Consider the following 27,358-nt stretch of genomic DNA (forward strand, 5'->3'; position numbering starts at 1 on the left):
GCCTTCCCAAGCATGCTGTTCCTTCCCTTTGCTTAGTCTTTTTTCCTCCCAGATTCTCAACATTTCCCCCAAATTCAAACTTCTAAGAAACAAAGGGATTGCTCTTAGTTGAAGACATTTCTTAGAAGTATTGAGCTTGGATAACTTTCTGTCCTGTAAAACAAGGAAAATTACACTATCAAAGAATAATTGGGTCCTTTCATTCCCGACATTACCCAAGAAAAACAAAGGTGAGAATGTATTTTAGTGTGCTAGAAGACACACAGAGTTCCTTTAAAAATCTAGTATTGGGCAGCCCTGGTGGCACAGCAGTTTAGCACCACCTGTGGCCCAGGGCGTAATACTGGAGACCCGGGATGGAGTCCCACATCCAGCTCCCTGCATGGAGCCTGCTTCTCCCTCTGCCTGTGTCTCTGCCTCATTCTTTCTCTCTCTCTCTCTGGGTCTCGTGAATAAATAAATAAATAAATTCTTTTTTAAAAATTCTAGTATTATGGGAATCCCTGGGTGGCTTAGCGGTTTAGTGCCCGCCTTTGGCCCAGGGTGTGATACTGGAAACCTGGGATCGAGTCCCATATCAGGCTCCCTGCATGGAGCCTGCTTCTTCCTCTGCCTGTGTCTCTGTCTGTCTCTCTCTCTCAATCTGTGTCTCTCATGAATAAATAAATAAAATCTTTAAAAAAATCTAGTATTATCATTAAGAAATGAAAGATGCTTTGACAAATGCAAAACTGTTGGCTTTTAAGTTTTATCTATTTCAGCTCTTACACAGGTGCCTTTAAAATGTTATACTTGAAAACTTACTTGAGCCTCCTCTTCTTTACAGTTGAAGAAACTACCCCCCCACTATATATATAAAATAGTTGCACCTCATAATTTCCAGTTTTTAATAGGTATCAAGTAATATACTCATAGGTAACAAGTCATCTACTCTTTAATTAGACTCAAAGCTAACCAAACCCTCTTGTAAAAAATCTGGAAGATATATTTTACATTGATTAGCCAGATGCTATTGCTAAGGGGGGATTCCATTGCCTTTTTGGCAACCTGGCCCACAGTGCAGAGTATCAGGGCAGGAATTTTGATACTTAGGATATTACCAGAATGACCAGGGCCACATTTTTACTTAATATCTTGGAACCTTCACTCATTAAGCAGTAGGGTAATAAACAAAATTTTTTAAGAATACAAGCTATAAAAAGAGCAAGATTTGATGTGACAAAGTATTAAAAGTATAATTTAAAACAAAACCATCCAACCTAAAAGCTTAATTAATCTTGCTTGAGTCATTGCCAAAAATTAGACCACGTCAACAAATACTATCATAGAATATTGAGCTCAACCTCTCATATAACTCATCTAGCTTTCTTGCAACCAATTGTTTAAATGTCTGCTTCCCTGCGATGGTAAATATAGAGGCTCACTTTTTTTTTTTTTTTTAAAGGTACTACCATAGGTCTGTATTCCCTACTAATAATGATCAGGGGAAGAAAAAAAAAGATCAGTACTGTCAGTAATATCATCTTCAGTGAGTTTAGTATTTTAATCCCTTAACTCTCACAAGAATATTAAGAGGCAGATGGCACCATCATTCGACTTTACAGATCAGCAGATACATAGGAGTTAAATAATAACTTGTGATGGTCCCACACATAGAAACAACCGAGCTGGGACTTAAACTCAGGCCACCTGGCTCAGTGTCAGAGCTCTTCATCACTCCACATGCCTGCCTCTCAGACTAACATCTCGTCTGTCTTCTTCACTGACCTCAATCACTGCTGGATGAACAGGATAGAGAGAGGCTCACGGATATGTGACAAATAATATTAGCTGTTTCCAATGACTACAGGATTAGGGATGGCTCCTCTTCACCCCTCCCTGTATTTTTTCTTTCCGACAATTCTTAATTTTTCCAGATTAATTTATATTGATACTATACCATAATTACAACTTAAAAATTATATGCCTCAAATAAATACATTCTTTCTCCACTTCATTTCCTTCTTCTGAGGGTCTTTTAAAAACAAAGAGCCCCTCTTTCCATATCATCATGTTTCCATCTTCACCCAAGTGAGTTGAGTGCATACCCCTACTCTTCCCACTCTGGGACTTTGTATTGTATCGGGAATTTTTAAATGCTCTCCCAGAATTTCCAAATGCTGGTAGCCCTATTTTGATATGTGTTTTACTTCAGGACATAATTTTAAATATTAAGTTGGTATGAAAGTAAAAATTACTGCAAGCAATTTTGGGCTATTCACAGTTTCCAAAATCACTGACTTTTATTGGTATTTATAATATCCAGGAAGAAAAGTTTTTTTAATGATTTTCAAATTCAAATACAATAAACAGGTAACACATATAAACTTCACCCCAGGGCTATCCAATAGAACTCCTTGGATGTTGAAAATGTTCTGTACCTTCTTGTCCAACACGGTTTGTCACTAGCTACATGTGCATACTGAACACTTGAACTGTGGCTAGTTTACTTGAGGAACTGAATTTTTTATTTTATTTTTATTAATTTAAAGGCCCACATGAGGCTAGTGGTTTTAATATTGAATAACATGGCAAGATTTTATGTTAAACGCTCTGTAACTCAACTTTGCACATCAGAAAAATTCACTCTGATATAGTTTGGTCAATTTCCCTAAGTGTCACATTTTGGAACCCAACAGACAAATACACAACCAAAGACACAGCATCTAATTATCTGTGCACTGCCAAATCTGCAAAATCTCACTTATTTTAACTAAACGCTTCCCTTTGCAGACTCAACTGTGTAATAAGTGTACTTCATTTTTCTCCCTTGAACAAGAGGAGAGCAAAATGGTAGGAGTTGCAGAAAGAAAGAAGTGAAGACAACTGGAGAAGGGGAGACTCTGGTTAAATTAGTTTCATATGATAGCAAAATAATCAGTGCATCATGACCCCCGTGTTTTCCCTCACACCGTCCTCAAGTAAAACCACCAGCATTTTCAGTGCTGCGCATGTTCCCAACCTCTCACAGAGGGATACTTCTTTTCTGATGAGGACTTTCTTTTCATTCTATTTATGTTATACCACCTGCCATAAAAAAATCTTAGATAGTCTTCAAGATTATACGATTAACCATCAATGACTCACTCTTTTCTCCCCCGTATTTTGGCACTTTTTCTAATTGTTGGAGGCAGGAGGGAATGGTAACTTCCTATTTTTCTTGACCAATTCTCAATTCCAGATCCATCCCAGCATTCCATCAGCATTTCCTTAAGCCCTCTCTCTTGGACAAACCAATCTTGTAATCATTTTTGATAATTAAGATACATCAACATCATTTTCTATTTTTCTTGGGCTTTTGTCCCCCCACAAGATTTCCCTAAGGATGGAACCCATGTCATCAGGTGTCCTTAAAATCTGTAATGAACCTTATTCTGAAGTACTTCTCTATGTGACCAATGCAATCCCTCCTTGAGCTCCCTTCCTTGTCAAGGTCAGGGACCTTGAGCTCCTTTCCTTGACCAAGAGCTCCCTTCCTTGTCAAGGTCAGAGTAACTTTATTAGTTTACTTATGGGGAGACAGCCCTCCCTAATGAGGAGAGCACGGATTTTGAAATGAGACAGACCAGCTCTGCCATACTGACTCCCTGGTCTTGGCCAGGCTATTTAATGAAATGAGATTAAATGCAATGACATAAGTAAAGCACCTAACCTAGAGCAGCCAATCAGCAGACAACAGTTTTATTAACACTCTTCGACCTCATTTTCATCACTCTATTTCTCATTTCCTCCGATCTAGCAAACTTTTAGAAGCTCTATAATGAAAAGAATACAGGCTTTGGTGAGAGACCAGTCTCCTCATTCTACCATGTGCCACATGCACAACTTACAAGGTATGAGACCTTGGGAAACCAGTAAGGTACCAATTTAAGTTTTATATGTATATGTGTGTGCATGTGATGAAGTATAAATATGCAAACACAAACATGTAAATATATACATACACACACCTATGTGTGTGTGTGGCATGTAACATTGAGTGCATACACTTTTCCAGAGGTTAGCTTAAAAACTCATCATGCATTGTTTCATTTAATTCTTACAATGATCCTATAATGTAAGTAGTCTGATCATTTTACAGATGAGGAAACTGAATTTTTTTTAAGATTTTATTTATTTATTTATTTGAGACAGAGTGCAGGACGAGTGGGGGGCGGGGGGCAGAGGGAGACAGAGAAGCAGGCTCCCCACTGAGCAGGGAGCCCAAAAAGGGGTTCAATCCCAGGACCCCGGGAACATGACCTTAACCAAGCAGGAGGCAGATGCTTAACCAACTGAGCCACCCAGGTGCCCCAAGGAAACTAAATTTCAAGCAACTTACCTTAAGCACAGTTTCAAAGGAGGAGTGCCAGGATGTATGGATCTCTTGCCCGTACTACCAATCACACTACACAATGCTGCCCCTTAACTCTCTTATTCAACCTTTTCCATTGAGTCCTCTCAGCTCTCAAAGGGAAACACTATCTATGACTCACTTTTAGTAATGGTTTAGATAGATTAAATGAAATCTATCTAAAGCACTGGAAACAAATGCCCAAATATTAGCTCCCCTCCCTTCCAACAACCTTTCCTTTAATATCTTTGCTTTATTTTATGCTATATATAAATAAGAGAAGTGCCCATTTCATGTTCAGATCCTCCACATCTTGCTTTCCAGTCCCCTGATGTCATGCCTTTTCTGACTGACCAATTTTTTTTTTAATGTTCTCATTGATTTTTCAATGAGTTTCCAGAGGTTTCCAAAGTGACCTTATAGAACCCCAGTGTGAGGTAGCACACTTCTTGGGAAACCACCTTTTGAAAGTCTTAAGTTGAACATCTTTTCCCGTGCTCAAAGGATCACACTGGGGAAACCATGTCCCCACCCTCTGGCACAGGGCAGACCCTGCCCGACGCTGTACCAGCAGCAGCCCCGAGGGGGCCCAGAGCACTCACACCTGTGGTGCCCACATTTGCACACCCTTACCTTCCACCTCTGCACAATCATGGACATTTCTGCTCCTCTGTTCTGTCCCCATGTGCAGTTTGCTGTGCCCGTGGTGGCCAGCCAGCACTCACCCACCTACCCACCATGTGCAATCATGGGCGATCATGATGCAGAGCTGCTTTGTTTTCCATGGTGTGCTGGGATTTGCAAAGGTTTTTATGTCTGTATCTACCTCAGGTAGGTTCAGAATACAATATGCCCAGCCTTCAATTCATTGGTTTTGATCACTTGGACTACATCACATCTACAAGTTCATGCCCTATCTGTAGCCACAGATATTTCCAGAAAACTAGTGTCACATCTTGCAAGGTAGCTAAGTATATTGTTTCTCTATGTTCTATACAGTAAATAACAGACTATGTTAGGAGCTCAAGAACCTGATTCAGACACTGTTCAATCTTTCTTATTCACAAAATGTCTGCAAAGCACTGACTAGAATTCAGTTAGTAAATTCAAAATTTCGTGAAAAGCATAAAAGTAAATCAGCCAACAACACAAGCCTTATTAAAATTATGTATCACTTCTTACTCAAATTAACATGCACAGTGGGGCCTAGGGTGGCTCAATCCGTTAAGCATCTACCTCCCGCTCAGGTCATAATCTCAGGGTCCTGGGATCAAGCCCTGCATCAGGCTCCCTGCTCAGTAGGGAGTCTGCTTTTCCCTCTCTGCCTCCCCCCCCCCAATCATGCATACACTCTCTCTCAAAATCTTTAAAAAATAATAATTATATACATATATATAAATATGCCCTAAAACAGAATAAACCTAGGTTTATTAAAAAGCTACATTTAGGGCAGCCCTGGTGGCCCAGTGGTTTAGCGCCACCTTTGGCTGGGGTCATGATCCTGGAGACCTGGGATCGAGTCCCATGTCAGGCTCCCTGCGTGGAGCCTTCTTCTCCCTCTGTCTCTATGAATAAATAAATAAATAAAATCTTTAAAAATAAAAAGATAAATAAATAAAAAGCTACATTTAACGTCAAATTATGTTACCCTTTAGCAAAAATATAGCCCTTTAGCAATAAAGCCTTTAATAGTAACACAGTTGTGACTATCTATACAGACATGGTGACAAAAGTAAAATCTCCTCACAGTGACTAGAGTTAAAAACCAAATGTGTACAGGGATTGACATCAGCAAGATGGTGGAACAGAAAAACTCCAGCTCCTTGTTCCCTTGGGAGAAACTTAACAACAATCTAAAGACCTAATTGCCTCAGAGAACTCTAGAAACCAGTTAGTGTTTGCATCACCTAGGTGAGTAAAGGCCAAAAAGAACCACACCGAAGCAAAGAGAGTTCACTGCTTTTTTCCTACCTTAATCCTCTTCCCTCTTGCAATGAAGCACAACCAAGAAAAAAAAACAACCAATACCCAGCTTCTCCCTCGGGGAAGGAAAGAGAAAAGAGGAACTTGTATTCAATGAATTTAGCCCAAAGGACTGGTTTCTCTCTTGCTTGGCTAAAAAGGCTAAAAGGAAGGCAATAATTTGGATGCGACATTGGAGGCTCCGGAGAAGAAAGTCTGGGCCATATAAGATCAAGGAGACTGCACTGTCACACATGGATGCCAAAGAAAGGAAGAGCTTATGAAATCCTGAGCAGAAAAGTAAGCCCCAGAAATTACACACACAAGCCCAGAAAATATGCATCTCCAGAAAAAGTTGGGAAGGTCCACAGGATCTCTAGTCAGGCTGATTAGTGAAGATCTTGTACTCTGTGAAGCTAGTCCATTAAGACTAGAAGAGGGGCACCTGGGTGGCTCAGTGGTTGAACATCTGCTTTGGCTCAGGTCGCAATCCCGGGGTCCTGGGATGGAGTTCCACATCAGGATACCCGCAGGAACCTGCTTCTCCCCCTGCCTATGGCTCTGCCCCCCCCCCTCTGTCTCTTAAGAATCAATAAACAAAAACTTAAAAAAAAAAATAACACACTAAAAGAGATCATTGTCTTTTCAAATGCCCTAATCTCAAAAGATCAAAAGGCCCAAAGGGAAACAGTTAAAGATGGTTCCATCAAACGAGCAAAATAAAGCACCACAACCAACCCTTAAGAAATGAAGATCTATGAATTACCTGAGAAGTAATTTAAAATAATAATTCTAAAGATGCTCTACTAAAGATGCTAAAAGACAACACAAAAGATACCTAAATGAAATCAGGGAAATAATGCATGAACAAAATAAGAATATTGACACAAAAACACTTTTTAAAAAAGGTAAATAAACTTTGTAGCTGAAGAATACAATGATTAAACTGAAAAATGCACTAAACAGATTCAACTTCAGATTTGATCAAGCAGAAGAAAGAATCAGCAAACTAGAAAACATCATGTGAAATTACTGAGTCACAGGAATGGAAAAAAAAAAAGGAATGATGGAAAGTAAAGAGAGTCTATGGGCTATACAGGACACTACAAAAAGTCTATCTATGCATTATGGGAGACCCAGGAGAAGTAAGAAAGAGATAGAGAGCCTATTTAAAGAAATAGTGGCTGAAATTTTTCCAAATTTGAGGCAAAAAAATGGATATATAAATTCAAGAAGCTGAATGAACTCCAATTAGGGTAAATGCAAAGGGACCAACACTGAAACACATTATAATGAAACTGAAAAGCTGTGCTCACTTCAGCACCACATATAGTAAACTGAAAAGTTACAGGAAAAAAGCAATCTTGAATGTAGCATGAGAAAATGGACTCCTCATGTAAATGAGAACCTCTGTTGATTCAAAGCCAATGTCTCTGCAGAAATTTTGCAGGCCAGAGGGCAGCAGTATGGTATATTCAATAATGCTGAAAGAAAAGAACTACCAAGAATACTGTATCTATAAAGTCATCCTTTAAAGATGAAGACATTAAGACTTTCCCAGCCACATAAAAGCTGATGGAGTCAATCACCACTGGACATGCCACACAAAAAATACTAAAGGATTGCCCTTGGGAGATGAAACAAAGGACCCTAGACAACACAAAACCATAGAAAATATAAAGCTCTCCAGTAAAGGTAAATACTTAGGCCAAAAACAGAACCCTAATGTTGGTGCATAAATCATTTTTCATTCTTTTATAGGATTTAAAAGGAAAAAGCATTAAAGTATAAATCTATGTTAACAGACACACAATATGAAAAGGCACAATTTGTGACATCACTAACAAAGCAGGGAAGGTGGAGGGACAGAGACATAAAGGAGTAGAGTTTTTGTATGCAACTAAAGCCATCAGGTTAAAATAAACTTAAATCATGAAGATATTTTATGTAATACCCAGAGAAACCACAAAAAAAAAAAAAAAACTGTAGAAAATACACAAAAGCTAATTAAAAGGGCATGTGTCCAAAAAAAACTCACTAAAACACAAAGAAAAGGCAGTAGTAAAAGAAAAGAGGGACAAAAAACTTACAAGACATACAGAAAGCAATTAAGAAAATGGGAATAAAATACCATCCTTATCAGTAATTACTTTTTCTTAAAGATTTTATTTATTTATTCAGGAGAGACACAGAGAGGCAGAGACATAGGCAGAGGGAGAAGCAGACTCCTCGCAGGAAGCCTAATGTGGGACTCGATCCCAGAACTCCAGGATCATGCCCTGAGCCAAAGGCAGATGCTCAACCGCTGAGCCACCCAGGCGTCGCTATCAGTAATTACTTTAAATGTAAATGGATTAAACTCCCTAATCAAAAGACAGAGTGGCTGAATGGATTTAAAAAAACAAGTCTCATTCATTTGGGGAATATAAAAAATAGTGAAAGGGAATAAAGGGGAAAGGAGAGAAAATGAGTGGGAAATATCAGTGAGGGTACAGGACATGGGAGACACCTAACTGGGAAACGAACAAGGGGTGGTAGAAAGGCAGGTGGGTGGGAGGGTGGGATTACTGGGTGACAGGCACTAAGGGGGGCACTTGATGGCATGAGCACTGGGTGTTATGCCATATATACATATATATATATAGGCAAATCAAACTCCAATAAAAAAACATACAAAAAAAAAAGACCAACCACATGCTGTCTACTAGAGACAAACTTTAGATCTAATGATACACATAAGCTGAAAATGAAAAGATGGAAAAAAGATATCCCATGAAAATGTTAACCAAAAGACAGCAGGGTGGCCATACTAATAGACAAAAGAGATGAAGTCAAAAACTAACAAAACACAAAATAGGACATTATATAATGATAAAAGGGTCAATTCACCAAGAAGCTTTGACAATTATAAATATGTATACACCTGACATCAGAACTCCTAAATTTTTGAAGCAAACACTGACATCAACACAGTAAGAGAAGACTTCAATGTCATTCATTCAAAAGAAAGAACTACCAAACAAAAATCAATGAGATAACAGAGGACTTGAACAATACTGTAGACTAAATGCACCAAACAATCATACATGGAGGACTCTATGCAACAACAAGAAAATGCACATTTTTCTCAAGCACACACAGAACATTTTCCAGGACAGACCACATGTTAGACCACAAAACAAGTCTTAACAAATTTAAGAAGTCTGAACTCACACCAAGTATCTTTTCTGACCTCAATGGAATGAAACCAGAAATGAAAAACAGAAGGAAAAATAAAAATCCACAAATATGTGGAAATTAAGCAACACAGATTTAAACAACCAGTGAGCCAAAGAATAAATCACAAGGGAAATTAGAAAATATCTTCAGGCAAATAAAAATGAAAACACAATGTATCAAATCTTATATAATGAAAGCAGTGCTAAGAGTGAGGTTTATAGCTATAAACACATTTAAAAAAAAGAGAGAAAGAGAGAAATCTAAAATCAGTAACCCAACTTTATAACTCAAGGAACTACAAAAAGAACAATGTTAGCAAAGAAAGGAAATTATTAGAGCAAAGATATAACAGAAAAAATTAATGAAACAAAAGTTGTTTTCAAAAGATCAACAAAATTAATAAACCCTTAGCTAGGCTAAGAATAAAAGATGACTCAAATAACTAAAATCAGAAATGAAAAAGGAGACATAACAACTGATGTCACAGAAATTAAAAGGACTATAATAGACTCTTAACAACTATACACCAATAAGTTTGATAACGTAGAATGGATAAATCCCTAGAAATAAACAACCTACAAAGTCAATGGCTTAAATTTAAAATCTGAACAGACCAATATCCAATAAGGATATTGAAACAGTAATCAAAAACCTCCAGCATATTAAAGCCCAGGGCCACATGACTTCATGAGAGCATTCTACTAACCATGTAGAGAATTAACACCAAAACTCATCAAATTCTTCCCCAAATTTGAAGAGCAAGGAATACTTCCAAGCTCATTCTGAGGCCAACATTACTCTGATAGCAAAGCAAAACAAGATACTACAAGAAAACTATAGACCAATATGCCTGAAGAACAGTAATTTTAAAATCCTTTTAAAATACTAGCAAACTGAGTTGAATGGCACATTTAAAGGATTACACACCATTACCAAGTCGAATTTATCCTACGGATGTAAGGATGGTTCATCATACAAAATGTGATAATTAAAAAATGTGATGTTATCTGAATGAAGAACAAAACCACATGATCATCTCAATCCATTTGACTAATTAAATACCTTTCACAATTAAAGCAATAAACTGGCAATAGAAGGAAACTACCTCAATATATAAAGGCCATATATAAAAAGTTCACAGTTAACATCATACTCCACGCTAAAAGACTGAAAGCTTTTCCTCGAAGATGAACAAAGTATTGATGCTCACCCTCACTACCGCTATTCAAGAGAGCACTAGAAGTAAAAATTTCTTTGCAATTTGGCAAGAAATAAATTAGGAAAGAAGAAGGAAAGTTATCTCTGCTCACAGATGACACTACATGATCTTATATGCACAAAGCCCAAAAGATTACACATACACACACACACCCAAATTATTAGACTACTAAACAAATTCAGCAAACTTGCAGGATACAAAATCACCACAAAATAAAATAACTGAGTTTTCAAACACAAACCACAAACAAAAGGACAATAAGAAAACAATCGCATTGACAAAAGTGTCAAAAAGAATAAGAGACTTAAGAATAAACTCAACTGGGATCCCTGGGTGGCGCAGCGGTTTGGCGCCTGCCTTTGGCCCAGGGCGCGATCCTGGAGACCCGGGATCAAATCCCACGTCGGGCTCCTGGTGCTTGGAGCCTGCTTCTCCCTCTGCCTATGTCTCTGCCTCTCTCTCTCTCTCTCTGTGACTATCATAAATAATAAATAAAAGAAAAAAAAAAAAAGCCCAAATTTAAAAAAAAAAAAAAAAGAATAAACTCAACTAACAAAGTAAAAGACCTATAGAGTGAAAAACTGCAAAACACTGCTGAAAAAAATTAAAGATGCAAATAAAATTGTTAAAATGTCCATTGCACCCAAAGCAATCAACAGATTCATTATAACTCTTATCAAAAATCCTATTTTTGGCAGAAACAGAAAAACTGCCCTAAAATGGGATCTCAAGAAACTCTGAAAACCCAAAACAATATTGAAAAAGAAGAAAAAAGTTTGAGACTTCACAGTTCCTGATATCAAATCATATTATGAAGCTTCAGTAATCAAAACACAGATAGACTGGCATAAAGACAGACATACAGACCAACGAAACAGAATAGAGAACCCAGGAAAAATACTCTCTGGCATATAATCTCAAAAACACTCTCAGGGAGATCCCTGGGTGGCGCAGCGGTTTGGTGCCTGCCTTTGGCCCAGGGTGCGATCCTGGAGACCCGGGATCGAATCCCACGTCGGGCTCCCGGTGCATGGAGCCTGCTTCTCCCTCTGCCTGTGTCTCTGCTTCTCTCTCTCTCTCTCTCTCTCTCTCTCTCTGTGTGACTATCATAAATAAAATAAAAATAAAAATAAAAATAAAAATAAAAAAACACTCTCAGGATGAATGATCTTCAACCAAGGTGCCAGAACTACTTAATAGGGAAAGGACAATCACTTCAACAAGTGGTGTTGGCAAAACTGAATATTCACACGCAAAAGAATTATGTTGGATCCTTACCATATACTGTATACAAAAATTAACATGAAATAAGACCTGTAAAACTCTTAATAAGAAAACAGGTTTCCCTGCTCACATGTAAGCTTCAAGACATTGAATTTGGGAATGATTTCTTGGATATGAAACCAAAAGCAGAGGCAACAAATAAAAATAAATAGGACTACATAAAATCTTTGAAAACTTCTGGGAAACAAAGTAAGCAATCAACAGAGTGAAAAGACAACCTACAGAATGGAAGAAAATATTTGCATATCATATATCTGATAAGGGGTTAATATCCAGAATATGTAAAGAGCTCCTACAACTCAACAAAAATACATGAGCAAAGAACTTGAACAGACATTTCTCCAATGAGCACATGAAAAGACGTTCAATATCATTAATCATTAAAGAAAGTACAAATAAAATTACAAAGAGGTATCACCTTATAGCCACTATCTAAAAACAAAACAAAACACAAAAAATAACAACTGCTGGCAATAATGTAAAGAAATTGGAACTTTGTGCCCTGTTGGTGAGAATCTACAGTGGTCCAGCCACTATGGAAAACAGTATGAAAGTTCCTCGAAAATTAAAAATGGAATTGCCATGTGACCCTGAACAATTCCACTTTGGCTTATATACCCAAAAGAATTGAAAGTAGGAGCTCAAAGAGATATTTGCAAATTCACATTCATTGCAGCATTATTCACAATAGCCAAGAGGTTAAAGCAAATCAAATGTCCATCAATAGATGAATAAACAAAATGTGGTTTATACACACACACAGACACACACAAACAATGGAATATCATTCACCTTAAAAAAAAGGAGGAGATCCTGTCACATGCTATAACATGAGTGAAACTTGAGAATATTACACTAAGTGAAATAAGCCAGTCAGAAAAAGAAAACTGTGTAGCTATATTTTTATAAGGTATCAAAAGTAGCCAAACTCACAGAAACAGAAAATAGAATGGTGGTTGCCAAGGGTGAGGAGGGCAGGAGAAACGGGGAGTTGTTTGATGTGTACAGAGTTTCAGTTTTGCCATATTAAAAAAAAGTTCTGGAGATCTGTTACACAACAATATGAATATACTTAATACTACTGAACTGAATGCTTAACAGTGGCCACTATGGTAAATTCTATGTTACACACTTTACAATTAAAAACATGAGTGTGACACTTAAAGACAGACTAAGGAAGAAATGAAATTACTACAAATTCAACAGTAGCCAGGGGCAGCCCTGGTGGCTCAGCAGTTTAGCGCCGTCTTCAACCCAGGGTGTGATCCTGGGGACAAGGGATCGAATCCCACATTGGGCTCCCTGCATGGAGCCTGCTTCTCCCTCTGCCTGTGTCTCTGTCTCTCTGTGTCTCTCTCATGAATGAATAAATAAAATATTTTTAAAAAATTAACAGTAGCCAGGATAGTGGTCCAATAATCCCGAGATTATTATAAGAGATAGGAAAGCTTATTTCTATCAACAAGCAAACTGATTTAAGCAACATTTGCAAATACAAGCCAGCCTGCATTGTAGAGCACGCGTGGCAGTCTTGGAACTCAAGACTGAAACATAAATCACCGTTGTAATTAGGGGCGCCTGGGTGGCTCAGCTGGTGCAGTGTCTGCCTTCTGCTCAGACGATTTCAGGGTCCAGAGATGGAGCCCCAGTGCGGGCTCCCTGCTCAGCGAGGACCCTGCTTCTCCCTCTGCCCCTTACTCAGCTCATGCTCATGTGCACACGTTTGCTCCCTTCTCTCTCTCTCTCAAATAAATAAAATCTGTAAGAAAAAATTATTGGTGTAGTTAAATGCACACTTTTCTGGGAAGAGGTACTAACACCAGGGGATTAGACTATAAATTAGGGGTACAGTAAATGGTTTTAACCATCACTATCAATTATAACTGACAACCCAACTGCTACACCAAAGTAGATAATGTAGTAAATTTCATGACACTCATTTACTTTGGAAAATTTTCGAACTGTGGTTAAACAGTGGTGCAACCCCACAATATTTCTGTGCCTTCTCCTCTTCCAGGCACCTGGGAAGAGCACGGCACTTCCCCACCTCCTTGAAGTAAGTTTGGGTCTTATGACTTGCCCTGACCCATAAAAAGAAAGCATCAGGTTTGTCCCTCCCGGGAAGACGCGTTTAAGAGAATCTTACATCTCTTTCCCAAGCTGTCCAATGTTCAAGGGAATGGCACCTCCACCAGCACAATCCTGACAGAGAGGACATGGAGCTGAGCACCCCACCAGTGTGCAATGGACAGAGAGCATGAGCCAGAAATGAACATTTATTCTTGGAATTGTTTGCTGCCAAAGCACAACCTAACCCATCCTGACATACCAGCCATTTGCAAAAATCAATGGTATACTTTGTAAATAATAGGAATCATTTAGTCTAAGTATTTATATTACTATTTACTAGGTACTAATTAATATTGTGTGGTTCAACCCAGTAGTGCCTAAAAATAGAGTCCACTAAAAACATATGCAATGAATCTGGGTATTTATAAACATGATTTCATGTGTTTATTCACTTGACAACACAGAAATCTGCAAATCGTCTAGTTTTGTCAGTTTCTCAGGCCCTAATACATGGCTATAAAAAATACAAGCTTTCCAAAAATCAGTTCTTGTTTGCTAAATATTATTTATAATATCAAAGTTAATTGTTATTTTCTAACTAGAGACAGCACTAAAGAGGTAAACTAAATGTCACACACAGTGATTGTTAATGCATATTTATATACATGTTTTTTTAAAGCTATCACACATAGTGATGAAAGAAAACATGCAATTCAAAAGCACTGGCCATGGATAATATAAACAACTTTCTACTAAGTTAGGTTTTCATCCATGGTGGTCTGTCTTTACACGCTTAAAGGAAATTCTCACTTTCTGGCATATGAGGGGATGTTCATAACATACTCATCAACGACAATGGTTTCCAAAGGTGAAAATAAAAGGGAGTAAGTCCCTTAAAGAACCTATTCTTATACAGAAAATAGTGAATACTGTATTAACTAAAAGGGAATCTGTTCTCAGACTTGGAGTCTATTATAACCCAAGGGTACCTTTAACAGTATTTCATTGCCATATATCTTTTAAAGCTAGCTTCTCCAACTATGTCAATACTTCAACGTCATTAATATTAGTTCCTGGAATCTACTGACCACACTTTGTCAATCTGTAATTTGCATATCACCACTCTGAAATGGATTATTTTCATTTCCAGAGTGAAACAAATGAATGGAAAGGGGAAAAAGTTACCATTTCCAAAGTTTCCTGGGAAGATGGAACAAAAATTAAGTTGCCAAGACAAGTACCATGCCAGTCATTGTTCAAAACCATGGGAAACGTTTACATAAGAGTGTTTCGCAGAATTCTGCAAAGGCTCTGAGTGGATTCACAGACACGCTGTCTTATACTCACACACTCTGGAAAGATACAACGTGATAGAGAGAAAACTTACTTTATGGTTAATTTAGGTGAAGAAATTTTAGGATTAGAAGAATGTGACTGAGAATGAAACTAGACCACTCTCTTGCACCATACACAAAGATAAACTCAAAATGGATGAAAGATCTAAATGTGAGACAAGATTCCATCAAAATCTTAGAGAAGAACACAGGCAACACTCTTTTTGAACTTGGCCACGTAACTTCTTGCAAGATACATCCACGAAGGCAAGAGAAACAAAAGCAAAAATGAACTATTGGGACTTCATCAAGATAAGAAGCTTTTGCACAGCAAAGGATACAGTCGACAAAACTCAAAGACAACCTACAGAATGGGAGAAGATATTTGCAAATGACGTATCAGATAAAGGGCTAGTTTCCAAGATCTATAAAGAACTTATTAAACTCAACATCAAAGAAACAAACAATCCAATCATGAAATGGGCAAAAGACATGAACAGAAATTTTACAGAGGAAGACCTAGACATGGCCAACATGCACATGAGAAAATGCTCTGCATCACTTGCCATCAGGGAAATACGAATCAAAACCACAATGAGATACCACCTGACACCAGTGAGAATGGGGAACATTAACAAGATAGGAAACAACAAATGTTGGAGAGGATGTGGAGAAAGGGGAACCCTCTTACACTGTTGGTGGGAATGTGAACTGGTGCAGCCACTCTGGAAAACAGTGTGGAGGTTCCTCAAAGAGTTAAAAATAGACCTGCCCTACGACCCAGCAATTGCACTGCTGGGGATTTACCCCAAAGATACAGATGCAATGAAACACCGGGACACCTGCACCCCGATGTTTCTAGCAGCAATGTCCACAATAGCCAAACTGTGGAAGGAGCCTCGGTGTCCATTGACAGATGAATGGATAAAGAAGATGTGGTTTATGTATACAATGGAATATTACTCAGCCATTAGAAATGACCAATACCCACCATTTGCTTCGATGTGGATGGAACTGGAGGGTATTATGCTGAGTGAAATAAGTCAATTGGAGAAGGACAAACATTATATGGTCTCATTCATTTGGGGAATATAAAAAATAGTGAAAGGGAATAAAGGGGAAAGGAGAAAAAAATGAGTGGGAAATATCAGAAAGGGAGACAGACCATGAGAGACTCCTAACTCTGGGAAACGAACTAGGGGTGGTGGAAGGGGAGGTGGGGGGGGTGGGGGTGACTGGGTGACGGGCACTGAGGGGGGCACTTGATGGGATGAGCACTGGGTGTTATTCTATATGTTGGCAAATTGAACACCAATAAAAAATAAATTTATTAAAAAAAAAGAATGTGACTGAAAAGTCTGAAACACAAAAACAAACAAAAAACCACCAAGGTGTGCAGGGACAGAAAAGAGAAGATACCATATGGAAGCCAGGAAAAAAAAAAAAAGGAAGCCAAGAGTCAGTCACTCCCTATTCACACATTCTTGGGAGAAGACAGGCCCACACACAAGAAAGGACAAAGACACACTCTGTGCACATGGATGCCACTCAAAATTAGAGAAAATTAGAAAAATTAGAGGCCTGCTCACACAGGCCTTTCCCCAAATGGCATCTTAGTGGGGTCCCCTGGTCTCCCTTCCTAAAATCTCCACACAGCCCCTCAGCCACTTGAGGTTTCTTGGTGCTTATCACAACCTGTGATGGATACATCATTTGTCTTGTCTATGGTTCAGTCTTTCCTAGTCAAATACCAGCCACAAGGGGGCAAAGACATTTATCTATGTCACTCACTGCTGAATTCCAACTGTCTTAGCACAGGGCTTGCCACAGTAGGTGGCTCCGTAAATATTCGCTGAATGAAGAATGAATGTGTGAACACTGGAATCTCTACCAATTTTAGCTATAATAATATCACACAAGATATGCTATGCCTTATCCCATTCCCGGGTGTCCTGCCCAAAGGAGGAAGACTTGCTAATCTCACTGATCATAAAGTAAAACACTAGACCAAAGGTAAAGGAGGCAAATTCCCTAACTAAAGACATTAAACGGCTGGTGGTTATGACTTGTGCCCTTTGGCATTTCTGGCTCCTACTCTCCCCACCACCACCTATGCTGGTGCCAGTCAGCTCACCTCCTGATCACTCTCTGCATCCCACGTGGGTTGGACCATACCCGTGCTCATTGCACACCTGCTTTCTCACACAAACATCCACTGACTTGAGCCTTCACAAGGCTCAAGGGCCTGACTTGTCTTCCTCCTTGTGGAAGAAGGTGGGCCACCTCCTCTGTAATGACTTTTTTTTTTCTTCAATGGAGAAGCCTAGCATGGACCATTGCCTCAGCCAACAACACTGCCCACTGTCTACTATTTGAATTTTTTTCTGATGAAAAAAATTTTCTAAGTTTCTATTTAAAATTTAATAGCATTTGCCATATATCCACCTCCCAAAAGTCCCAAAAAGAGAGGAGGAAAAATACTATATAACCACAAATTAGTCCTTGTAAACCAAGCAGCATCTCTTACTAGATACAACAGAATCCACTACCTTTCGCCTCCAAATCCTAAGCTGTCCTGATTTTATCTCCCTGAACATCTCTCTCCCCTGCTGTCTTTAACTTGCTTAAGTATTTAGGGATGGAGAGAATGGAGATCTGCAACCTACTCCAAAATCCTTCAACAGACAGAGGAAGGATGGTGGACAGAGGGAGGGGGAGACAGAAAGCACACACAGCACAAGGTCATCAGTTATTGGCTGAAAGGTAGGCAACGTGGGTATTCACCATACTGGTCTATTTTTCTGTAGGTTTGAAATTTGGGTGATAAAAGGGTTTTGAGAGGAGGAGGGGGGGAGGAGAGGGATGAGGGGAGGAGGATGAGAGGGAGGAGGGGGGAGGAGGAGGGGAAGGAAGAAGAATAGCAACAACAACTTCCAAGTCTCCCGGCCTCTCCTATCTTGGAGTTGGGGGTCTCCCTGGGGCCCTACACAGCCTACTCAGCAAACGCACAGGTCCTGGAATTGTTCTGACCCCACTTCAAACCCTCCAGCACGCTGCCTCCAGCATCCTCTTTCTACTGTACTGAAGTGATGGCATTACTGTTCTAAGGGGAACTATCTGATGACTCAACAGCACTATCACGATACAGTTGAAACTCCCTAAAATGATACCCTCTGTCCATAGCAGTTTCTTTAATTGCAAAAATCACACAGACACCCCTCTCAAAGTTCCTCTGACACTACCGGCAGATCCCTGAAGGCACCACGTTATTTTATGCCATGTATAACTTGCTCACTCTTTCCTCTACTTGCTTCAAAATATGGGTTTAATAGTATGTAACTGCATGTTTACTATCATACCGCCTAATGCTGAGCAGTGTGAACACAAAGAACCATTGTGAGTAACCAGAAGGTCTAAAGTACACATTTACACCTTCGCTTACTCAAATTTGCTTATTACTATCCAGTAATTCCTCTTAGCAGCAGCAGAGGGTGCCATAATTTCACTTTTAAAGAGGAAAATTAGAGTCCTGCACACAAAAGCAACTTTCACAATTTCAGATGCAGTTTTTCATTTTTTTTTATTTTTATTTATTTATGATAGTCACACAGAGAGAGAGAGAGAGAGAGAGAGAGAGGCAGAGACATAGGCAGAGGGAGAAGCAGGCTCCATGCACCGGGAGCCCGACGTGGGATTCGATCCCGGGTCTCCAGGATCGCGCCCTGGGCCAAAGGCAGATGCCAAACTGCTGCGCCACCCAGGGATCCCCAGATGCAGTGTTAAAGTCTAAAAAATGTATTTCTAACAAGTAGGGAATCTGAAAATGAAAACTTCCAGTATCAAGTTGGTTTGAATAGGGTTTTTTAATTAAAAAAAGAAACCACATGATAATACATCAAAATTCTCCATGTGATTGTACCACTGAACCAACAATCAAACTTGAAGGAGTTTATCCTAAGAAATAATCAAACAAGGATGTAACAATCTGAATGAAATACAATGAGAAAAGGTTCTGTTTTTTTTTTTTTTTTTTTTTTTAAGATTTCATTTATTCATGAGAGACACAGAGAGAGAGAGACACACACACAAGCAGAGGGAGAAGCAGGCTCATCTCAGGGAGCCCAACATGCGACTCGATCCCAGTACTCCAGGATCACGCCCTGGTCCAAAGGCAGGTGCCAAACCACTGAGCTACCCAGGCATCCCAAGGTTTGGGTTATTAATGACACTATTTTTATTGCAGAGTTATGGCTTTGCTCACAATATGGACATGGAACTGACTCTAACACACAGGTATTCTGATTCCAATCTATCTGCAACAATTTAGGAAGACTCTACTTCCCACCACCTCTTTATTCAAGCTTTTGTAATTTGTTTTATTTCGGGCCTTCTGGTCCACACTTTCCTAAGCTAGTTTCCCAGCCGCATCTTCAGTTTTGGTTTCACAATTCCAGAAGTACTGACAACTTGAACAGTGACTACATTTTAGACAGGCCTGTACATCTCAAATTTTCTGGAACTCTCAAAATTCACCTCTACATTTTGTGAGTTAACTCATATTTGCTTGTAGTCCTCCAAAATTTATCAAAGTCCTATGATTTGCAGAGTACAAAACCAAGCTACAAAAGGCTATACCAAACTATAAACATACTTAGATTGGATGATCTTAAAATTAACTCCACTTCCCAAATTCTGAATCTATGCATCTGGATTTTATTCTGTGGTTTTACTCATTACCTTCAGGAACTCAAGTAAACTGAGGCATGTCATACTCAGATTATTCTGAAGCAGGCATCCTGCTGTGTAAACTGTAATCACTATTAGGGCTCATCCTCATCCAGAAGGATGGACGTTGGGACTGAAGAAAGAATGGAACTCCCCAGAGTACCTCAGAATTTTATTAGGCTTTCCATAAGATTAATAAATCAGTTATTACTTGAGCGTGAGTCAAATTCCAGGAAGGCAGCATCAATTCTCATAAATACAGTCTCCCTGTTAAGGTCTTCCACTTTCCAGACAATCTGCTACCAGTCATTGTTTTCTTCAATAGGTAATAGGTAAAAATACAAGAAACGTGTCTAGAAGACAAAGCATTAAGAGGCAACAGATAAGATTGTTTTCCAAGGGGGCAAAATCATCTCTTATCAGTGAAAACTCAACAGACATGTGGGACTATCTGAAATCAGAAGAGAGAGAAAACATTAAAAAGTGAATACGCTGATCAGAAAAGTTTCCAAGTCACATACCTGTCCAGCAGAAACCTCCACTTACCAGACAGCTCCAAGTGTACTCTGTTTCCTAAAAAGAGCCTCTTCTCATTTGCAGCTCTTTAAAGATTAGACTATTTTTTTCTATTTTTAGCAATAATAATACTAATATAATGAAAATAATAAGCTGACAAGGGGGAATGTACTACAATGTCAAGGAGAGCTGCCAGCTAAAAATGGACCAGGGAAAATAGGTTTTTTATAGTTTAAAGGTTGCTGAAAAAGCTCATGTGGTTAGCCAGATCAATAGAAAAAAGAACAAGGACCTAGAAAAGATAAGGACTCTAACTTCTCTTCATACTAAGAAATTGGGCCAAACTGGAGGGGATTAATCAGAAAGAGGAAAAAAATAAATCTGCGCTACCACTGTCTCAGCATCAAGGAAATCTGTAAATATGTAGAAAACAGGTTTGCTAATTACTTTTCCTTACCACTAGCTAGGCTTCTATTAAAATTTACAATGAAAGGTTCTGGCCATTTTAAATGTTTGACATAGAAGAGGCTATATCAGAATATTTACACCGTTATAAGTCTTCATCAGATTAGCTGTTAACTTTTTGTGATACAAAAAGTTCCAGACAAGTATAAAAGAATAAAATCTGTCTCAGGTTGGTAGTTAACAGTTGTGACCAAGATGTTTTTGGTTTTATTTTACAAAATGTGCTCATTTCTAACACGAGAAACGAACTTATTTTAATATAATACTTCTCCACACTTTAAAAATCAGCAATGGTGTTATGTACTTATAGGCAGCTTTTAACAATTCTATCATATTTGTACTAACCCAGATGATTCACACTGACAAAACATTTTAATAACTTGATCACAAAACCATATGAACCATATGAATGTTAATATTATAAATACTATTTTTAAAGGTAGAATCTATTCTGCATAAGGTAAAAAGAATGTAATATTTAGTTCTCAAGTCTGAATTATCAGTATGTTATTTTAATTTTGTATATCAGAATCTAAGTTACAGGTACAAAAAAAAATATTGCTAGCCAAATGAACAAAGTTTAGCTGAATCTCTGTAGCATGCAAATCAAATTTAAAATTTTTTTTCTATTACTTTATATTGTATTAAATATCAAAAGCTCAGGACTGAACTAAATATTTAATCAGGTTAAATTCTGAATATGTTTCTGTTTTGTCTCGTCTGTAAAAGTATGCAAATACATCACATAGATTTAAAAAAAAATTTACAATGAAAAATTCTTCCTAACTTCTGCAGCATTTACACAGTGAACCAAGCAATTATGTCCACTTGATTGCTCCAGACATAATTTTCTAATTATTAAAAGGATATTTTTACTGTGTCTACTCCTATGTGAATTATTTTCAGTTGCATTCTGATCTTTTTGGATTAAGAAAATAGGACAATGTCTCAAAAAATTCTTTTTACTCTTCCCCAAACCATCACCTGAGAACATTTCTAAAACCATTACTTTCACCAAGTAGCCAAGTTTTCAAAGAGAAAAATCATAGCTGTCAAGTTCTGAAATCTGGCTAAGCATATTTTGTGGTTCAAGCGCTATGTTTCTTTTTGCACTAATCCTTCAAGAGTAAACTGCTATGGAGAGGAACAAGTGAAGAAAAGGACCCCAATAAAAGGTTAGCATTTGGAAAGCAGGGGGGCATTACTGTAACACATGTTTAGGTGAGGGAGGGATTACCTAAAACTACTGGGCTTCAGGTCCTAAGTACTAATTTTGCAAGGCTATGGAAATACAACTAACTAAATCAGGACTGCAACATCCTGAGGTAATAATCTGATCTTACCTTTTTTAATATGAGGGATGCCTAGATTCACTGTACTTTAAGTAGTAAATAAACCAGAGATGATACTTACAACCTACCAGACAGAATTATCCTGAATGGCAATAATAAGTATTATACAGAGAGTCATAAAAGAGATTTACCTCAAAATGAAAACTTGGGCAGATTACATTCAGCTGACTAATTCTGCTACCTCTACTCTAAGTAGGTCTCCCAACCACAAGCATAGGAATGGCTGACAGGGGAAAAAACAAGGTAAGACTTGCTATCTTACTCATCTCTAGTTCAGTGCTGGCTGTAAATCAAGGCAACCTGCCCAAACACATAAAACAACTTAATGACGATCTAAGAGAGAGCTGTTGGATGTATGCAATCAGGAAACCTGTACAGAATCAAAGGCTAAGCTATTGAGGCCTCACATGTAATTGCTATGTTCTATGGCTCTGAAAACAATTAAAGAATGGGAGGGGCAGGAATCTGCAATCAAATACTACACAGGCATTTGCCATTTTCATGGCACCTAGGAATTATTGAATTTTCGGCATTTCACCCCTTTTATTCCCTAAATGTTCGTATACATTCTAATACAGTACAAAGGTACTTTGACGGGAAAAGTATAGAAAAAGGATAAGAATGCATTTTTTTTCTTAAGTCTACAAATGTATTATTGAAATACTTTCTTCTAGTCAATTCTGCAAATTAACAAAATTCTAATCACAGAGCTCAATGGATCAGAGCATCCTAATCCAGAAAAATAAAGGAGTATTCTCCTATTTGTGGGTTAAATAACTAGGAATATTTCTAATAATTAGAAATTATTTTAATTAGCTCCAGCACTGGGAGGAGGAAAGGAGGAGAGAGACAGTAAATATCACACTCAAATTCAAGTATCTTACTTTGCTTAGGACTAGTGTAACATCAATCTATATAAACTATTTTTCGGACTTCATAGAAGAGCCTGGAAATGCTACCATTTGTATAGACACACACGGCTGATTTTCTTGCTCCAACAATCAGAAGCATGCCTATCTCAGGTCAGCTCAGGACACGAGGACCATGAAAAAGGAGATTCTGGAGTTCAGGACAACTGACGAAAGCATGTCTAGACAGGGACGATGGGAGGGCAGCGGTGGCTCACGTAACAGGAAGAGGCATTGAGGGACCAAAGAGGAATTAAGGGCACATACAGCCTCCTTGCAATTCCTTCCAGATGACACTCTGCAGGAGCTGCAGCACCATTAGGATTACTATCTCCCAGACTAGTTCTGTCAATTGCAAACTCCCAAAAGCCTCTCAGGTTTCTAGTTGTCTATAGAAGAAAAGCCTATTGGGACACCTGGGTGGGGCAGTCAGTTAAGCATCTGACTCTTGGTTTTGGCTCATGTCCTGATCTCAGAGTTGTGAGATCCAGCCTCATGTCCGGCTCCATGCTGATCGTGGAGCCTGCCTAATATTCTCTCTCTCTGCCCCTCCCACTCATGCGCTCTCTCAAGTAAACAAATCTTAAAAAATAAATAAAAGTCTATTAATTCTAAGAATTCTAATAACAAGCAAATAAATACACCAGAGAAAGCATCTTCAGCACAGATTCTGCTCCCAGGAATTTTCACTAAAGACATCATTTACATGTGTTTGAAAATACAGATGTGCAAGAAACTTACAAATCATCACTGATGACCAAAAAAAAAAAGGGAGGAGGAAGGGTTAATGATCTAAAATGGTTTAAAAAAATGAGTTAAAAGTACAAACAGGGAAGAGGGTTAGGATATAAAATCCAACTAAATTTTTAGGCTATACTTTTTGTACTTTTTAAAATTCATCACTACTTATTCAATTCTTACTTACCTAATTAACAACAAAGAATTATACACATTACAGTAATTTTTTGAAACTCAAATACCAGACTATGGGTCACAAGTCCCTCATGGGTCTCAAGGCCTATTTATTGTTATACTTAATACATTTATGTAAGTATCTGTATGGCTTTCCCCTCCATTAAACTATAAATTCCTTAAGAACAAAGGGGAATATAAATTATATTCCACAATGCCAGGCACAGCAATGCTCATTAAATGTACACTGAGTATATAACTAAAAACAAACACATCTGACCTAAGGCTACATATGTGACCACACGGGCACTTGGCTAAAGTCATAACTGTAAGTTCTCTGAGCTATGTCAGCCTGACCAATGAAAAGGATAAAGATAGTTCTCAGAAACCCTATACGTTTCAAAAAGTTCCATAATCCCTTAGAAGTTTCTAGGTTTCCTAGATCGAATTTATCCCCCACTAAAACAACCCACAGTAGATTAAAAACCAAATGACTCATCTGGAGAGTCAATTTACACAGTGTTAAAAAGCAGCCAATACAGATCAGTGATTCATGTCATGGCACAGATTATAAATAACATCATTTATCTGGTGCCTGGAAGGGAAATCAAGGTTTGTGCTATACAAACCAATTATATTTCCCTTATATTCCATAATTATGATCAGCAAACCAGAATACAAAGTATTCTGTATGAACGGATTTTTTTTCATGAGAAATATAAGCTTGTTTCTATGAATGTTAACTTTTTTACACTGGGCTCTACATTTATACTGACTATGTACTGATCAACATAGATGACTTCTTCAAACTTCTTATGGATCCCCAGCAACAATACACATTGCTCATACAATGTAATAAACATTTTAAATCATTTTTACATTCAAAAATTATAATAGTATTTCATATTTCCTATTTTTTCCACTAATAAATGCATTTTGTGACAATGCATATTGACTTCAAATTCAACCAAACTTCTCATCTCAGGTTATTAAAGTAACATTTTCCAAAGGCAAACTATGGAAACTGTAAAACTCAGTGGTTTTCAAAGGTTAAGGGGGAGGAAGGGACAAATCAGCAGAAAATAGGATTTTTCAAGGCAGTGAAACTACTCCCTATGATACTAAAACAGCAGATACATGTAATTATACACTTTTCCAAACACATAGACTATGCAACACCAAAAGTGAACTTAATATGAACTGTCAACTGTGGGTGATAACCATGTGCCTGAGTGAGTTCACCAACAAAGAGAGCACTCTGGTGGAATATGCTGAAAACAGAGGAGGCTATGCATGTTTGGGGCAGAGTATAAGGGCATCTCTGTACCTTCCATTCCATTTTACTATAAACTTAAAACTGCTCTGAGAAATAGTCTATTTTTAAATTTTTAAAATATTTTTTCCTTCAAACAGGAATAAATTCTTTATTAGTAAATCATTATTTTGTAGTCAATATTTACTGAACATCATTAGTGAACACTTGTAATCTAATTTTTCCTAAGTTTAATTTCTTTCTTTTTAAAGATTTATTTATTATTTATGATAGACACACGGGGAGGGGGGGCAGAGACACAGGAGGAGGGAGAAGCAGGCTCCATGCCAGGAGCCCGATGTGGAACTCGATCCCGGGACTCCAGGATTGCGCCCTGGGCCAAGGGCAGGCGCCAAACCGCTAAGCCACCCAGGGATCCCCTCCTAAGTTTAATTTCTATTTTGAATCATCAGTAAACATAATACATAATTTCTGCAGTTCTTGCAATTTTCTGTTAAGTTCATTAAGATGTCCCACCATGTGTCTTTACTGAAGCCATCTTTCAACTTTACACAACATACTTCCATCTTCCCACAAATTGAAAAAGTGAGAATCATTCACTAAAAAAAAAAAAAAAAAAAACACAACCCCCCAAAAAAGTGTCTTACATGCAAATTCTTGACAAATCCTTTCCTGTGGTCTACTAACACTTAAGGTATGAAAGAGCAAGCAATTGGTATACTGATCCCATATTTGTTAACAATTTTTCAGAACTCAGTAGTATGTTGGTAGTACTGTGCGAATAACATTCTTCAAATGTCTTCAAGGATTCTCTCTAGGGTGCCATAAATACATCTTAGTCAATGTCTGTTGATTCATCTTGAAATGAAACTTTCTGATTTAATAACCTTCTGGATAAACACTGTCTCTATGTAATCTTGTCACCAACAGGGCTTCTAAAAATATTATTCAGAAGTAAAACACTTTAAATTTTCTTTTCTTCCTAGGTTCTAACACAGTGTTCAAAGTTTCCTGGCAGGCTGGCAAATGAAGCAATTTTGAATTCTATAATGTATTTGGGCTTAAGTAAGCAATTGTGTGGCCTTGTACCTGGCTAGCCACATGAGTCATTCTAAGAGTTATAACTGAATTCATGAAGGAATTTTGCATCTTACTTTGCCCTACCAGACCTTTAAAAAATTAAAAATCTACGCAACATAAGGTGGACATTTTGTTTTAAGGTACCAGAATAGTCTACTTGGTACCTCTGCTTCACATAATAACATTCCATGCAAATGAGGTTTTTGGGTTAAGAAAGAATTAAGGTACACAAGTTAAATGTGAGGTCATCTTTTATTAAATTACCTAATTAATGCCAAACTCTTCATTTCAGGTCTCTATGTTTATCTTGTTAATTTACTGTTTTCCAGCTTTCATTCAAAAGCTTTTCATTATGATGGGAGGATAAGTATCTCAAACTTGAATCATTTAAAAGATGAATTTAAAGGGGCATTGGTATTTACAGTTTCAGAAAATCACTTTTTTCAAAATATTTTTAAGCTACTTTTATTCTAAGAATGATTAAAACAGGGGATTCCTGGGTGGCTCAGCAGTTTAGCACCTGCCTTTGGCCCAGGGCATGATCCTGGAGTCCCGGGATCGAGTCCCACATTGGGCTCCCTGCATGGAGCCTGCTTCTCCTTCTGCCTGTGTCTGTTTCTCTCTGTGTGTCTCTCATGAATGAATAAATAAAATCTTTTTAAAAAAG

At 38.1% G+C, this 27,358-nt stretch overlaps 1 protein-coding gene across 1 annotated transcript in view; it reads right to left on the bottom strand.

The window, feature by feature from the left end:
- LOC140633128 (MAGUK p55 subfamily member 7-like) overlaps nucleotides 1-27,358 on the bottom strand; it is a 140,161-nt gene that overhangs the window by 65,557 nt on the left and 47,246 nt on the right. The gene's annotated exons all lie outside the window — the stretch shown is intronic.

This window comes from Canis lupus, chromosome 5 (assembly GCF_048164855.1).
Source record: "Canis lupus baileyi chromosome 5, mCanLup2.hap1, whole genome shotgun sequence".
Lineage (NCBI taxonomy): Eukaryota > Metazoa > Chordata > Mammalia > Carnivora > Canidae > Canis > Canis lupus.